Source organism: Hylaeus anthracinus, unplaced genomic scaffold (assembly GCF_026225885.1).
Source record: "Hylaeus anthracinus isolate JK02 unplaced genomic scaffold, UHH_iyHylAnth1.0_haploid 12002, whole genome shotgun sequence".
NCBI lineage: Eukaryota > Metazoa > Arthropoda > Insecta > Hymenoptera > Colletidae > Hylaeus > Hylaeus anthracinus.
In genome coordinates, this window is record NW_026534349.1 from 4,240,247 (window position 1) to 4,255,197 (window position 14,951).

At 51.5% G+C, this 14,951-nt stretch overlaps 1 protein-coding gene across 3 annotated transcripts in view; it reads right to left on the bottom strand.

The window, feature by feature from the left end:
* LOC128892004 (voltage-dependent calcium channel type A subunit alpha-1) overlaps window positions 1–14,951 on the bottom strand; it is a 98,183-nt gene that overhangs the window by 68,019 nt on the left and 15,213 nt on the right. The window contains exons 1-2 of one of the 3 annotated variants that reach the window (XM_054152033.1): window positions 545–671; window positions 320–413 (exon numbers count right to left, since the gene is read on the bottom strand). The exons of 1 other annotated variant lie outside the window; for it this stretch is intronic. The gene's annotated coding sequence lies outside the window, so the exon portion shown is untranslated. Of the gene's footprint in view, window positions 1–319; window positions 456–544; window positions 672–14,951 lie in introns of those variants that run through there. One more of the 3 variants, XM_054152031.1, reaches the window with a different exon arrangement.

Consider the following 14,951-nt stretch of genomic DNA (forward strand, 5'->3'; position numbering starts at 1 on the left):
CGTACTCGGTCGATCTCGTAGGCGGTAATTAACGGTTCGATAGAGTCGATAACGAACGCGATGCGAACGAAAACCACCACGCGAGAATGAAACCGAGCCGGATGAACCGAGCATAGGTCGCGAACGAGATCAGAAAGAGTTGTAGAGACGCGCGGCGCAACGGTCAGTGTCCGCGATCGAAGAAGAATCGAAGACGGGTCGAGTATCTTTGGAATAACGAGTCGAGGCTTCGCGATGGGAATTAGCTCGTGCGAAGAAACGGAATCGGAGTCGCGGCGCGCCGCTTGGCTTCGCTTCGCTTCGGTTTCGGTCAACTCACCTCTAGAGGGAGGCAGGGGCTGGTTGCGGCCATGTTCCTACATGCGTTCGAGCCTCTGCCCTGCTGGCGATTCCCTCTTCGTGCTGAGGCACCACTTTAAGATTAATCACACCACACGCGATGAAAAACGCTCCGTCGTCCTCGACGTAACACAGTGGGGACCGTTTCCCGCTTTCAAGCGAACGGGGGAAAAAAAGAAAAAAAAAAAATGTTATCACCACATACCACCGCTTTTCCTCGGGTATCCTCGTTTGTTTCCTTTCCTTTTGGCCTCTTCCTTCTCCGACCGCCTCTAACGTCCCGTTATCGCGTTTCTTCTTCCGTCTTGGCTCGCACGCACCGTTCGCGCAAAAACGATCACTCGCGAAAACTCGAAGAGACTGGGGAGAGGGAGGGAGAGAACAGAGAGGGGGGCTGTGTGTTCCTCTCTCTTCTAAACTCTAAAACTCTCCCGATCCCGATATCCCACGAGCGATCCAAATCCCGAACCCGATTCCCGGCGACGGGACAAGCCAGAACACGCACGCAAACCACTGTCTTCCTTTTCTTCTTCCTCGTCTTCCTCCAGCACCTCTCTTCCGCTCCTTCCTCCTCCTCCTCGTCGTCGACGTCGTCGTCTTTCCTCCCTTTCGAACCTCCCTCCCCTCCTCCCTTGCGGCAACACACCAGAACGCACTGTTCCCGATTCCTCTCGCAACGAGGATTCCTTTCTCTCCACGGCCCTTGCTTCCGCACCCGTACCCGTACCCGTGCCCGTACCCGTTCCCGTACCCGTACCCGCACCCGCACCCGTTCCCGCACCTGTTCCTCTTCCACCTCCGCCGCCTCCTCCGCCTCCTCCTCCACCTCCTCGTTCGCGTCCACGTCCTCCGCGACGGCCGCTGCTTCGACTCGCTCTCCCGTTCCCGTTCCCGTTCCCGTTCCCGTTCCTCTTCCCAGTCCTGTCCGTGTTCCTGTTCCTGTTCCTTGTCCTCGTCCTCGTCGCCGCCGCCGCCGTCAACCGCCACCGTACCACGGTCGCATAACAAACGCACTCGCGTCCCTCAGCGTCTCCGAGGGCGATCGAGCGGCGACCACGAGAACCCTTCTTTCACCAGCACCTCGCACACGACCCCTCTGCACCCGTAGCCACTCGCGTTTTTCACCAAACTAACGATTGCGTACGCACTCGTCGCCGTCTGCGTGTTCTCGCGTTCGCGATTTCGCGTCTCCGTCGATTCAACACACTTCGCGACTCCGAAGACAACGATGCGCGATCCCGAAGAGAAAGTCCGACCAAGCCAAGGGAGGTTCTCCGGGAGTCTCTCCGAGGGAATCTCGTATAAGCCCTTTCTTCTCCGTTCCCCGTTTCTCTCTTGTCCGTTTCACTCGGCCGGAAGTTCACGCACTACCTACGTTCCCCGAGCGTCGGAGCTCGTGGCCACAGCGGGACGGTCGCTCGACTACGCTCTCTCGCTCTTCCACCACCACTCGCACACGCCACTCCCCACCATTCCGAATCTGACTTCACCCTCTCTTTGTCTATTCCACCCTGACACCACTACCCTTATCGTTATCTGTCCTTCTCCCGCAACCCCAACGCGCTTCGTCTTTTCTCCCTCGGCGCGATACGTTCCTCTCGCTCGCGCCTACAACCTCAGGACCGGCGCACATCGGACACAGGGTGACGCACACGAGCAAATTTTCGATAAATCCTGGCCAAAATTAATATTTTCTAGTCGGAAGTAAATTCTTCCAATATTTATGTCGCCTGTAGCTAATAAAATTAGTCCAACCACGCAACGATATCAATTTTTATCGCCATAGATTCAATATCTAGTCCCGTTTGCAGTGGAACCTACGCAAAATACAAACAATTTTCTACTTTTTTCTTCTACCAACCGCTTCACCGGATGCGTTACGTAGTTTATTTGCCTAGAATGAAATGAATGTTAAGAAACCAATGAAAATAAATCAAAATGTTTACGTATCCTCCTACGTGTACTTAATCCCTTAACAAGGATAAGATATCGTTACGAGCATTTTATTATTCCGCGAAACGAGTTGCTCGCTTCCTCTAAAGGCCCATTGCCCACCATTACCGATGCGTTCGGGAATCCCCGGGGATCCGAGGACTACGATTAGAGAAAAACAGGTGCCACTCTTAAGAACGTTTTCCCAAAATTGGAATTACTCTTTTAACCACGAATGTAAGCGTGTGCGCGTCTCGCAAGCGTTTCTTCTCGTCGTTTCCCGCGAATTTGCTCTTCCGTCTCGGGATCCCGCGATTCTCCCTTTCTCTCGGGATTTCTTCTCCGTTTTTTCTCGTTCTTCCTGTTGCTCGTTCCGGTTAATTTTCCAGCCCGCAGTAACAGCCTCGATTTTTCACGGTCCGAAGAGATCGCGCCATCTCTGCGGTCGCGTGCTCTTCTCTCCTGCATCGCACCCTCGAATTCAGGTGCACAGGTGCGCAACGCGAGTCAACAGGACTCGGACTCTCCGATCCTAACTGTTCGCGGAAAGGTTAATTGCGCGAGGGTTTTTCTGTTGTCGTTATCGGTTACGAGCTGGACTTTCTGTCGTCGACGTCAAAGCTGGCACCGCCCAAAGTTTGCAAACTACTTCTCGCTTATAGTTCCCGCGCAACGTGTCCAACGCCTATTAGTCCATCGCGTTACTCGTCGCTTCGCGCGTCGCGTTCCAACAGGGTTTCGATTCAAACATCCGAGGAACTTCGAAGATCCGAGGGACACTATCGTTTACCGCAAATAATGTCTCGCTTCTGAATCTTTGATTCGAACGTTCCCGCGTCGATCGATAAGGATCCTTCTTCGTCTCGAGCCGAATAAAACGTCTTTGCTATTGTCCGATCGTAGTCCTTTTCTAGCAATTCCTTCTCGCTTCGTTTTTATTTCCTTATTATAACGAGTGTTCGACAAAGGTTCAATGTTTCCGTTTTCCCTGGGTGGAACGTTCTTAACGCGCGTATTTTCAAAGCCAGTTTTCATCCATATCGAAGCACTTACCTGGTCGAAACACCAGGTGTCGGGACGCACGCCGGCCTGTGCCCGGTGTGCGTAAGAATTCGTGACCGTAAGTGAGCTTTCGGTCTCGCTGGTGTTCGTCGAACCGATACTGCCGACGGCGACCAGGCATGCGCTATAACGTTCACCGACGGGGTGGGAAATGAGCTTTCGAGGTGCACGAACGTTCCACGCAGTCCCGGCGCCCCGTCCACCCTCTCCAACTTTAGAATAATTCATGGAAAAGCGTCGTTTTCGAGTCCTTCCCGTTTCCGCTCCCGTTCCCGTTCCCATACCCACCCCCATTCCCCGAGCGTAATCTCTCGAATCTCTGCAAATCGGACCGGAAGGATTCGAGCGTTAACATTTTTTCGATCGAACACAAGAATAAGGAGTACGCGATCGCACGACGAACGATCTCGGTTCAACGATCTCTGCGCGCGAGGGGCGTTAATTACCCTCGCAAACGAAACGAAATAACGGCCGTGTCTTCTCGCTAAACGACTCTTTACTCCCGATCACCGCCTTCTTCGTTTCGATCGAGGAATGTACACTCGCACGGGTTTTCGGCTAATAGAAATCCTCAGGGACATCGAATAGTGTCCGACGCTACTACGTACATCTATTTACAGAAATTACACCCCTTTTTTTGATCGATCGATCAACATAAATAACTTGTTCGCGGCTCGTGGACGCTAGAGGTGTGTAATATTCACCACGTAAGAATACATGATGGAACGACGATTACGAGACAATGGTTTTAATGGACGCAATGAATCGTAATTCGACTTCGGTGATACGGATTACCGGCAGATTGGAAACAAACGAGGCAGAGCTTAACGGGCAATCGGGCCAATGAACAAAGTACACGCACCGGCGGACCCCTCCGTTGAAAATCGTCCCAAGTAGGCCGCTATCTATTCATCGCTAGGCGCATCTATCCATCTCGTTAACCAAATTACCTCGCGTAGAATAGAATCTACCGCCGCGAGCAATATAGTCTTCCCCGTAGCGTTTCGCGTAATTAAGCTATAGTGCCCGGTCCATGCATTCGCGAAATAAAAATTATAAAATTAACAAGATTCGGCCCGATGTTTACGATACAATAGAACGCAATACCAACGACAGTAGGAACAAACGTTGCGCGTCAGCGTTGTCTATTTTGGACCAAGAATCGTCCTCTTTTCGATCGCTGTACGATTAACTGGAGCGCGTTGCCTCCGCATACGTGTACTTGGAAAACGGGAAAAACGAAGAAAATCATAGGCATCGCGATGCGATGCTATGCGATTCGATACGATGCGATGCGACCGAAAGGCTGCGTCGCGTCGTTCCGCACAATTCCATGATATAAAGGATTCAGCTTGAAATCCGCGAGACGGCAGGAGGGACAGGAAAGAGGGGATAGAAGCGAGAGAGACGGAGTGCGAAAGGGTAGAGGCGTTGGAGGGTACGGGGGACAGCGTTCTGGGTTTCTGGGTTCGCTCCGCGACGAAGTTCGGAAAGGCTGCTGTGCACGACGAATGTGGAACAGTAGGTCAGCGCACTCCGTGACCCCCGCCGCGGCCTACCCCTCTTCGGTGCATACACCCTGATGCGATACGTACGACCCTCCGACTCCCTCTACGTCCACCCCTTTCTCTCTCTAGCCATCGTTTCTCTCGCTCCGTCGTTTGCCATCGCCCTCCGTATTTACCCTCGCTAACCCTCTACCCGGTACCCGGCCGCGTTGCTTTCCGCTTCCTTCTTCCTCGCAGCCGATCGCGTTACCTTACGTTACGCTACTACTCGAGTGCGTCGCTGACTCGTCTCGAGAGCCGGAACGTTTCGCGAGATCGCCAATTGTCGGCATGTCGATCGCTTCTCCAGCAAGATCATCTTCTTGCAAAAGAGTTCGGAGAACATTTTGGAGATCCAGTCGCCGCGCCAAACGTGCGGGATCCGATCGAGTTCGCGACTTGTATTTGTCTCGCACTCCCACTTCGCGACCCACCTGCGGATGATTACCTCGGCCACCGACTTATTTATACAACATAAGCTGCATTTCTTTAAAAAATGCATTTCTGTTCGCGATATCGTAATTTCAACGTTTGGCCAAAGTTCATTCATCCCGCACTAATCAGCGACTCCTCGATTTTTCATCGTTGCGTTTAGTTTTTGAGACCACCGTCTGAGTACGAGGAAACGACGTTGGGGTTCCAACGGGTTCAAGATATACAGCCGCGGGTATTCGTGTCGGACGACGGGCCATGTATATCTCGCGGAGTTCCCTTCGGTTCTATTCGAATCGTTTGGCAAATTACCGTTCGCGGTACGCACGACTTGCCCGCGACCGAGACGATACGATATCCTCGGTGCACGCGAACGCGATAAAATCGATACGTCCGTGCTTTTCTCTCTTTTGTTCCAGCACGTTCTATTATTTCTTTTTCGTCGTTCCTGGCCGAATTCGCGCCGAGTCGTCCCGCCATCGATTAAACTTCCCGAAAGTCCCAACGGGGAGGGGATCGATGCCCGACAGGTACTAAAAACCACCTGAATCTTTTCTCGTTCGGTGCAACCTGCTCGCTTCGACACCAGAACAACTCCAATTATCACCACCGAGCCAACCGTGCTTCGAATCTCGCGATTACACGAGAGAAATAGAGAAGATTTACGATCCTTCTCGAATTGGAAGTAAAATACCCTTGATTTAGGCGAAGGAAAATATCTGATCCGTCTTTCGGATAGGTCTTTCCTCGAGCGGGAAACCTTGAGCTTGCAATTTCGTCGCGTTCGCCGAAGGATCAGCTCGCAACCGAACGTATTCCGACGGGGAGGATCGCTGACGCCTTTTTACCGAGAAAAATGCGCTACGACGACCCCGCGACGTCGCCGCTGGCCTCGAAATAAATCTCGAGTAAATCGTTGTAACGGCGCGTCTGGATCTTGGTGACGCATCGTAATCACCTCTGTTGGCGGCCCACGCAACGTTTTCGCATGACATTTCCGTTTCGGCGATATCGGAATGGTCCCGTTAAATTCTCGCCAAGACGGCGTTCTTGGAACGTTCCTTTCCAAGAATCGGACAAATCGAGCAAACGTCCTTTCGAACTCGGAAACGCCGCAGCGCGCCAACGTCGCGTCGCGTTGTCGCTCTTGGAACGATTATCCCGTAACTCGAAGTATTTCGTAAACGCAACTTACGGCCAGCAATTGTCGCGAAGCTTTCGTTTTAATCGAATGTCGCGTGAAAATCGAAAAGCGATAAGCGAATCCTCGGACGGATTTTCCGTGGCGACCACGTTCCCCACGATTACGGATAGGGGTGCAATCACTCCGCCACGCCGGCCGCGGCGCAAGCATACGTGTCGTTGTCGGTGAGAAGTTTTAATCAAATTCGTCGCGGTTTACGAGAGCGTTAACATCGACCGCCCGACGGAGTTTGAACTTGACGTGACGCGTTCCCCTCGGATACGCGCGAGAAACTTTGCTCCGTACAATTTTTTATAAACGACAATTTCCGCGCTCTATTTCCTCGGACGCAGACGGTGATCAGGCGTGAGACTATCCGCTAGCGCGCGCATCTTCGGAGGACATAGGACGTAGGACGCGAGAATCCCCGGAAAACAGGTCCGTCGAGATGAAATACGAGCGGCCGGCTGATTTACGCGCTTTTACCGTGCGCGCGTGACGTCAGCTGGACGACGATCGATGTTATCATTCCCGGTGATATCGGAGGGAAACCGAGAGACCGTCGGTGTCCATCGATCTGTTTTTCCACCGTTTGCTAAAGGCAACATAAATACACTCTATTTATAACCATAATCAACTATGACGTTCTCGCGAGCAACGCGCTTGGAAAAACGCCTCTGATGAAAAAATAGAAAGCGCGTCTCGTCGACGAGTTTCGCGTAACACCTTGATTGCGTCGCGTACTCACGCGAGAAGCTCTCGCGTACCCCTCACGTCCAATCGAAGTTTCCGCGAAGATGAAACTCGGGGTAAGGAAAATTCAGGAGCAAGACTCGAATAGAAGATAGTACGTAATTGAAACGAGATGTCTCGCGGAGTGTCGATTAACGAGAGTCGAGAAAATAACCTTCGAGCGTGGTTCGCTGGAATTACGGGACTGGTGGAACGAATTTACCTAAATTGACCCTCGTAGGTCGGGACACCGCGCACCGGTGTACATGGGGGTTTGTAGGTTACGCGAGGGTCGTGGCTCGTCGACCGCGCTCGACGCGAACATGGGGTTTCCATACGCACAGGAGTTGCGAGCAAGGGGGAACGTTCGAGCGACGGAAACGGAGAGAGAGGATGAAATCTGGGTCACCCTGCACCGCGTGCGCCTCGGAAACTCGGTCAAGTTTTCTGCACCTGCAGGTCGAACGCCGGGCCATTTGCCGCTGTCTTCGTTGCCGAGGCTTTTCTATTCGCGATATCGTTCTCCCTGCCGCTCACCCGCAAGTCTCCGCCTTCTTCCGCCGCGTTGTCGTCTTCGTTTCTTCCTTCCGCGTCCTCGCTACCACGCCAGCTGGAAATCGCTCCAAAATTCGCCGGGAAATAATCGTCGATTTTAACGATGGCCATCGTAGCACCAACCACGCGAGATGAACGAACATTCTTATAGTCTCTTTCAAACAAACCTATTTACGCACTTTATCTAAGCATCGGGAGAACAATCGCTGAATCGCAAAGAAACGCTCCCATTCAAGATCAACTTATATTTCAGATCAAGAATATTCTTCCCGTTACACGCAACGAGAATCGAAGTGTAGCAGGCAAACGATCGAGTCGTTAAATGTTTTTCCTCGGCGAACCTGCGTGCTTACATTCCTCGAGTTTAGAACTACCCTATTAGCTCCGTCGCGCGTCGCGTCTCCTCGCGACCCATCGAGTAAACATTTTTGCGCGACGATCGAGGAACGAAATCGCACGTAAACATTTGCGAACGCGCGACTCCGACCAGGACGCGAATTAAACGGGAAATTAATTGGTTCGTCTTGGACCGCGGCAGGCCTCTGTTTACGCGAGTATCGATTACTAATGGCTGTTTGCCCAGGTTTCGAATATTCAATATTGGATTCCGCTGGGTCGCCGTTAGCCTTAAGTTGATGCACGAACAGGGTAACGTAGCGTAATCGGAAATCTACCGAAGAAGGGAAGCTGTAGTCGCAACGCTCGCGCTATCGGGTTCGGATACGTCGAACCTTCGAGTTTCCGTACAATCGAACCGCGACAATCGAAAGGAGAATCGTCGTCCATCGCTATCCTTGCAACGATCGGTCGCGCTAAATATACCGCTCGAGGTCGCTCTTGCTAAAAAATTATTACCCCGATTACCTTAATTACCACGGTCCCTGCACATTTTCGTGCACAAAGCTCGAAAACGAGGCTGACTAGCCGGGGAAAAACGGCGAAACCATTCTCCTCTGTCCGCCCGCACCGGCCGCGGCCCGTGCACGCTCGATTCGCGAGTATTTTCACGAAAGTGGGATAAAAAGGGACAAAAGCGCGGAGGCGCAGCAACGGGAAGGGAAGCGGGAAAAATCGATCCCAAGTACGCGTGCACTTTGACAACGTGACCACGAGGATGCACTCGATGCACCGTAACCCGTCGTCTTTTCTCTTCGTTTTCTAAACAGAGTTTTCAAAACGGCGAACAAATTTCACCATTGGTTTAGCTTACGACTCTGGAGAGAATCACTCGCGCGTGTCGTCCTAATGCTAATAATAGTAATTTACTTGTGGGGTATGAAACTGTTGGATATCCCGCACACTGTATCTATATACGAACAGGTGTTCCCGCGATTACGGTTGGAGTTGAACTCGGGTGACCGTTCGCGCGGAACTACTAAAACCGAGTTTCCGAACGAGGGCGTGGATACTCGGTACAACAAACGAGCGTTAAAATCGTTTGCAGTCGAGTGTAACGTTGATGCTATTTCGCAACCTTAATAAAGCCCGAGAAACAAGAAAAACGATTGTCGCTAAACGAATCGGTGACTATCGAAGATACACGAGTCGACGTGCATCGATCCGAAATTACGAGAGAAGGAATTCCACGCGCGAAGCATCGACGGAACCATGCCGACGTGGGATTTATCCTACCGAAACTCTCATCGTTTTCAGAGGCAGTGTGGACGTCGGTGTAGACACTGGCAGCGACCTTTCGAACCCCTTTTCGATCACACTCGATCTCCGTCGCCCTTTCGCGAACGTGATCGCGTTTACGCTCCCTCGACCCCACGGTTCATCGTCTTGGTCGTTTCCACTCCTATTCCGCCTCGAGGAGATAATAAGTGCAACGAGGTGTGCCTCATCGTCGCGTCGGGTCTCCAGCGTGCTGGTAGACCTTCGTTCGCTGATGGGATCGTGAAACGTTGTCGAGGCTGGAGGAGAGCCTCGAGGGATGTCGGGAGGGATGGCTTGGCCGCGACAGTGTCGTTGTGGTTCGATAGAAGGGATGGACGAAGCGACGGGAAGAGCGGAGAGAACGAAGAGATGAAAGAGGAGTCGTAGCTGGTGCTGGTGGACTTGCCGTTGGCAGGGGTTGAAGAAAATGTGGGACGTCGAACTCTCCTGGACTGCCTACCCGCCCCGGCCACCCTCCGCGCTTCTCCGCCACGCGCTCGATCCACCCTTTGCGAGCAAACAGCACCCCTTCTCGCCCCGTCTCTCATCTATCGTATTCGGTAACGGCCGCGTAGATCGCGAGAGATACCCACACGACACCCGCGCCTTCTCCCCGCGACGAATAGGTAACGCTACACTCGTATCCCGTGAGGGACTACTCGGAGACCAAGGCTCGAAACATTTTGCAAAAACTACGATTATTATTTTACTTTCGTATACTTATCCCCGTAATTTTCCTACTCGTTTTCCTGCTCGCATACCGATCGATCGCTGCTACTCCACGACTCGCAGGTGCGTGGGTGTCGCGGGATTTAAGGGTGAAAAGTCTACGAGGGAAACTGGATCCCTCGGAGACCGATGGAAAGTTTCTCGCAATAATTGCAAGGTTCTCTCTCGTCGTCGCGATCGCGACGATCTTTCGGTGTCCTCGTTCCCGTATCCGGTTATCGTTGCGCCAATTTCCCACTCTGGACAATATCCAAAGTATCCTACGCGATATTTTCAACGATCGCTCGTCGATTAAAAACAAAGTATCGAAACCATCGGACCCACTGAAACCTTGGCCCGATATTTTAAACGCCGTTCCACGCATTTATTCGACGGATGCTACTAGGATCCTTCGTCGCGAATCAAAGACCGAGAGCCAAACGTTCCTAACGAGAACGGAGAGTCCATCGTCGGAAAGAAATAATTGGGGGCGAACGGGTGTTATATTCGACAACGTGTCGAGGCCGCCTCGTTATCAGCTTTAATAATCGTGCATCCTGCTGCACTCGCTAACGAACAGACAACGTTTCGAAGCCGAAAGCGAAAACTAACGCGAGACCCGAACGCGAACGCGGCCAATTTTCGTCGTTGATCTACGGCTCGAAAGGTCGGAGGTTGAAACGTACGAGAGGAAAATACAGGATGTCCGTCGACGTTTTATCCAAACATCGGATGCTTTGCGTTTCTCGGCGTTTAACCCGAAGGATGACTTTTGCCGAGTTTTGCTTCTGGTCTCACGAGCTGAAATTTCATCGGGTTTCTGGTATTCGAGGCAAACAAAAATGACGCTGTTCGCGTTTCGCGTCTTTGATCGTTCTTCGTACCCGCGAATAAAGCATTCTCTATTCTTTCAACCATTTCGCTTTTCGTAAGATAAAGTAATCGAAAAACTTGGAGGAAAGAAAAGATGAAAAATTCTGCTCGCGGAAGAGCCAACTTTCCGCGAGTGCGAGAACTTTTCAACGACTTTCCGTCGACACGAACAACTCCGATGAGCGTATTTCAAGAATAATTGTTTCCAAGCTCTGTACGTATATACGCGCGTCTTTGTGTGCGCACGGCCGCGAGGGTGGGTGGTAAGTAAATGTATGCGTGCGCGATGTCTTATAAATATCGCGTACGACGCGGTACTCGACGCACCTAAATTTGTTCAGAAACTACGCTGGCCTGCTTATCGACTGCAGCTCTATGTTCGAGCGCGAATGGTTAACTTCAACCCATTAATCGTCGTCGTCCTATTTATGGTGCAACGCAGTTTCAACCTTCGCACGCGCACGGGGTATTATAAGGTCGGCCTCGCGTCGCCGCACCCTCCCTTATCCCTTAGAGAAATAACGTTCTCGTGCGACGTTTGTTCCAAATAAAACCAACCACAACTTCTCCACGTTTACGTATCGTCTTGAGAAACTCGCGTTTCTCGTATCCGCCCACGGAAGATCGAATTAATCGATCGAAATGTTCGAGAGCAAAAGAAGAGGAGGAATCCCGAAATATCAGAAAATATATTCGAAAGAAACACGATCGCTATTCGCGACGTATCGTATCAGTATCGCGGGAGAATCGAGATTTGCCCCTCATCGACGTCAACGCGGAACCAAACGGTGCATTCCCTGTCGTCGACGGGGTGAGAATTCATGTTCGTCGCGGAGCGCGAGACGATGAAAACAAACAACGTCATCGTCCCGCGACGAGTTTGATCGTTCGCTGGCATCGCAGAAGGTCTGCTCCGTCCTCCGGTTCTCCGTTCTCCGTACTACGTCCTTCGTCGTACGTCGGTAAATCGAGGAGACGTACCGCGAGAATTTTAATCGAATCATTCGATCGGTCTGTCAAAGTGTGCAAGTGACGTCACTCGATCTGCCGCCAATCAAGAACGTGTAACAACGTGGCGGGTACAGCACGGCCGATCGAGCTTTCCAGCTTGGCTAAAATTGTTCATGGGAAGACGCGCTCCGCTAATTTGGTATCTATCGACCGATCGATCTTCCGTTCGACGCTACCCGTGGCGTTCACGTACTTTGGAATCGAAGGAACGCTTCGACGATCAAAAGAAGCGGACGAAGGCGACGCCCCGCACGGAGGGAATCAAATTTGGCGACCGTGCGTCTTAGATCGAGGATCGCAAACGCTCGACGAAAAGTGGAACGCATTCTCTGACCTGTATTCCGTAACGACTTCATTGCCAGGCATAACGAAAGAAAAACGGTGCGTTGCACCGAAAGAGCACGGATAGGGTTTCGTAAGTCAAGTCATCTGAACCCCGTTAGCTTCGTCATCTATTGGTCTTCTAACGTAAGGGTTGCTATGCACCGAACACCAGAGCCAAATGGATTTACGTCTCCTTATACCGAGGATAGAACCATAAGGTTTCCGTGCCGTGCCATCTCTTTCGCTTTCGATCGGTCATTCGCAAATTAATCCGTTTCTCTCACGTTAACGTACTTACCGGTACACGTGATGCGAGTACTCGTCCTTAAAAGCCGTCTTCAAAAGAAAATGCCTACGCTTCGCACGGACACGCCATCATTGAACCGTAAACCGCCCTTTCTCCTCAAACTTTATCGCTTGATCGCACCGAAAAACTAATCGACCGACCCTAACGATAAGCAACGGGGAAAATATATAATAATGATAATGTACGGTAAGATGCTAGTTTTCCTCTGAAAATTTTCGAAGGAACGATAACTCGATTCGGTAAACGCGAAACATCCTTTCGGCTGTATTATCGGCTGTTCACGCGCGCTCGAACTAATCCTCCCACGCGAACAAGATAGGCGAACAAATGCGCGAATACTCGCGTCTTCGTTGCTATTCCGCCACGTTGACTCGTCTCTTACATCATCGAGCGGAACTATCGCGATAGAACTATGTTTGTTCCGCATTCGAGTGCAAGGTTGATAGAATATTTCAAGAAAGTTTCAATTTTTCCTCGACGATATTCGAATTACAAACTGACGTAACGATAACCCCAACGACTTGTACACGCGACTGAAGTAACTTCATCGAAATACAGGGATAATCCAGTTCGCGTAACCGAAATAACCGAATAAATATCAGCAGTACCAAGAAAAGAGCTTTCGCGATCTCATTTCCGGGGCAGATTTTACGGGGCCAAGGGACGACGCCGAGGTTGGGGTTGCAACTTCGGTTTATTTTCCGAAATAAAATCCCAACGAGCAGTCGGACACTCGTTACGCTTGCATCCTATTAGAAAACATTCTTTCTCGAAGAGACTACGCGAAACTGCGACACGAGCCGGCACGGCGAGCAGTCGTCGAGTTTACCGACCTTCCCACCTTTGCGGTTGTTTTCATCGCGACCCTATCCGGAATCGTCTGCGCCCCCGAGATCCTTTAAAGTTCCCAGTAAACGATATTGCGGATCGAGCGTTCGAGACCAACGATGTCGAAAACTCAACAAAAACTATTTTCCAAGCCTTTCGATAGATGTAACAAATACCTCGAAGTAAGCAAAAATGAAAAAAAAAAAAAGTAAAAGTCGGAGGAAACGAAAAGAAAATTGCGTCGATAAGAAAGTAGGTGAGTGGTAACGGTATGTCGCAAAAACGTATACAAAGACGTCATTGCTACTATTGGTATTATTATTTCGAACCGCGTGCTCGTTTGTTAGACCTGTTCGCATAACGCGGGGGTTGTGCAACTCGTAGAGGCCGCTATCGGCCGCCAACCCTCCCCGTGGAACGCTCTGCCGGCTCGAAACTACGCGTTCCACGAACAGAAGGGTGAAACGGCAAAAGCGAGAGAGAGTAGGAGAAGGGGCGAAAGAGCGAAAGACTCGAAGGAGAAAGCAGGAGGAGGAAAACACGTGGAGGAGGGTGGAAAAGTGGACAGAGAAGGGCAGAACGGAGGAAGGAGAGATGATATCACGCGAGACAGAGACAGACGCACGGAGGAGGATGGTCGAGTCGAAGAGAGAGAGCAAGAGAGGAGATAGACCGAGGGACAGAGAAAGAGAGGTGGCACGCGCAATGCGGGTATTGATTCACGGCGGCAGCCGGCAACCAGCCTGAAACACACGACCGAGTCGACTCGACTCGACTCGACTCGACTCCGCGACTTTGACTCCGACTCGATTCGCCACGGGAACACATCACCGATCGCAGATGAGGAGAGACTATCGGTAGGCTACCGAGCGCGTGAAAACCGAAATCACACGAACGTTCCTGGTTCTCCTCGCGGCTTGGCAAGGGAAGGTTTCGCTTCGCGAGTCCGAGACGCGGACAAAGAACGACGACGTAATCGGAAACCCCTGGGAGAGCGCTAAACACCCTTAATTCGCTAGGTTTAGATTTCGTTATGGAAATATTTTTAACTCGCTTTCGCGCGACGTTTCTTTCCTCGATGACGTTCCTCCCCTACTTTCGATGATAACTCGCTTTCTTGCGGGCTCCGCGAGACGTACCTTAAACGTGCGTCGTCTCGCGATCCTTCATCGTTCGAGGACCGTCGAGAGCCAACTTTGCGGGAGATTCGATTGGTCGTGCATCTCCGCGGGACTACGTCCACACGATACCGTCGGGAATCCAAGAAATGCGTCTGCTGAAACGAGCATACGTCGTCGCGAGATCGCCGATGGAACGCGAGGGAACATCGATTCGTTCGTTAACGATACCGCCGCTACGAGAGTCGAGTGGAAACCAAGTCGCGATGCTCTTTCCGGCCATTTCGATAACAAACGCCGGGAATCCTGGCGATTTCGTTCGCGATAGCGCAGACCTAGTTCCG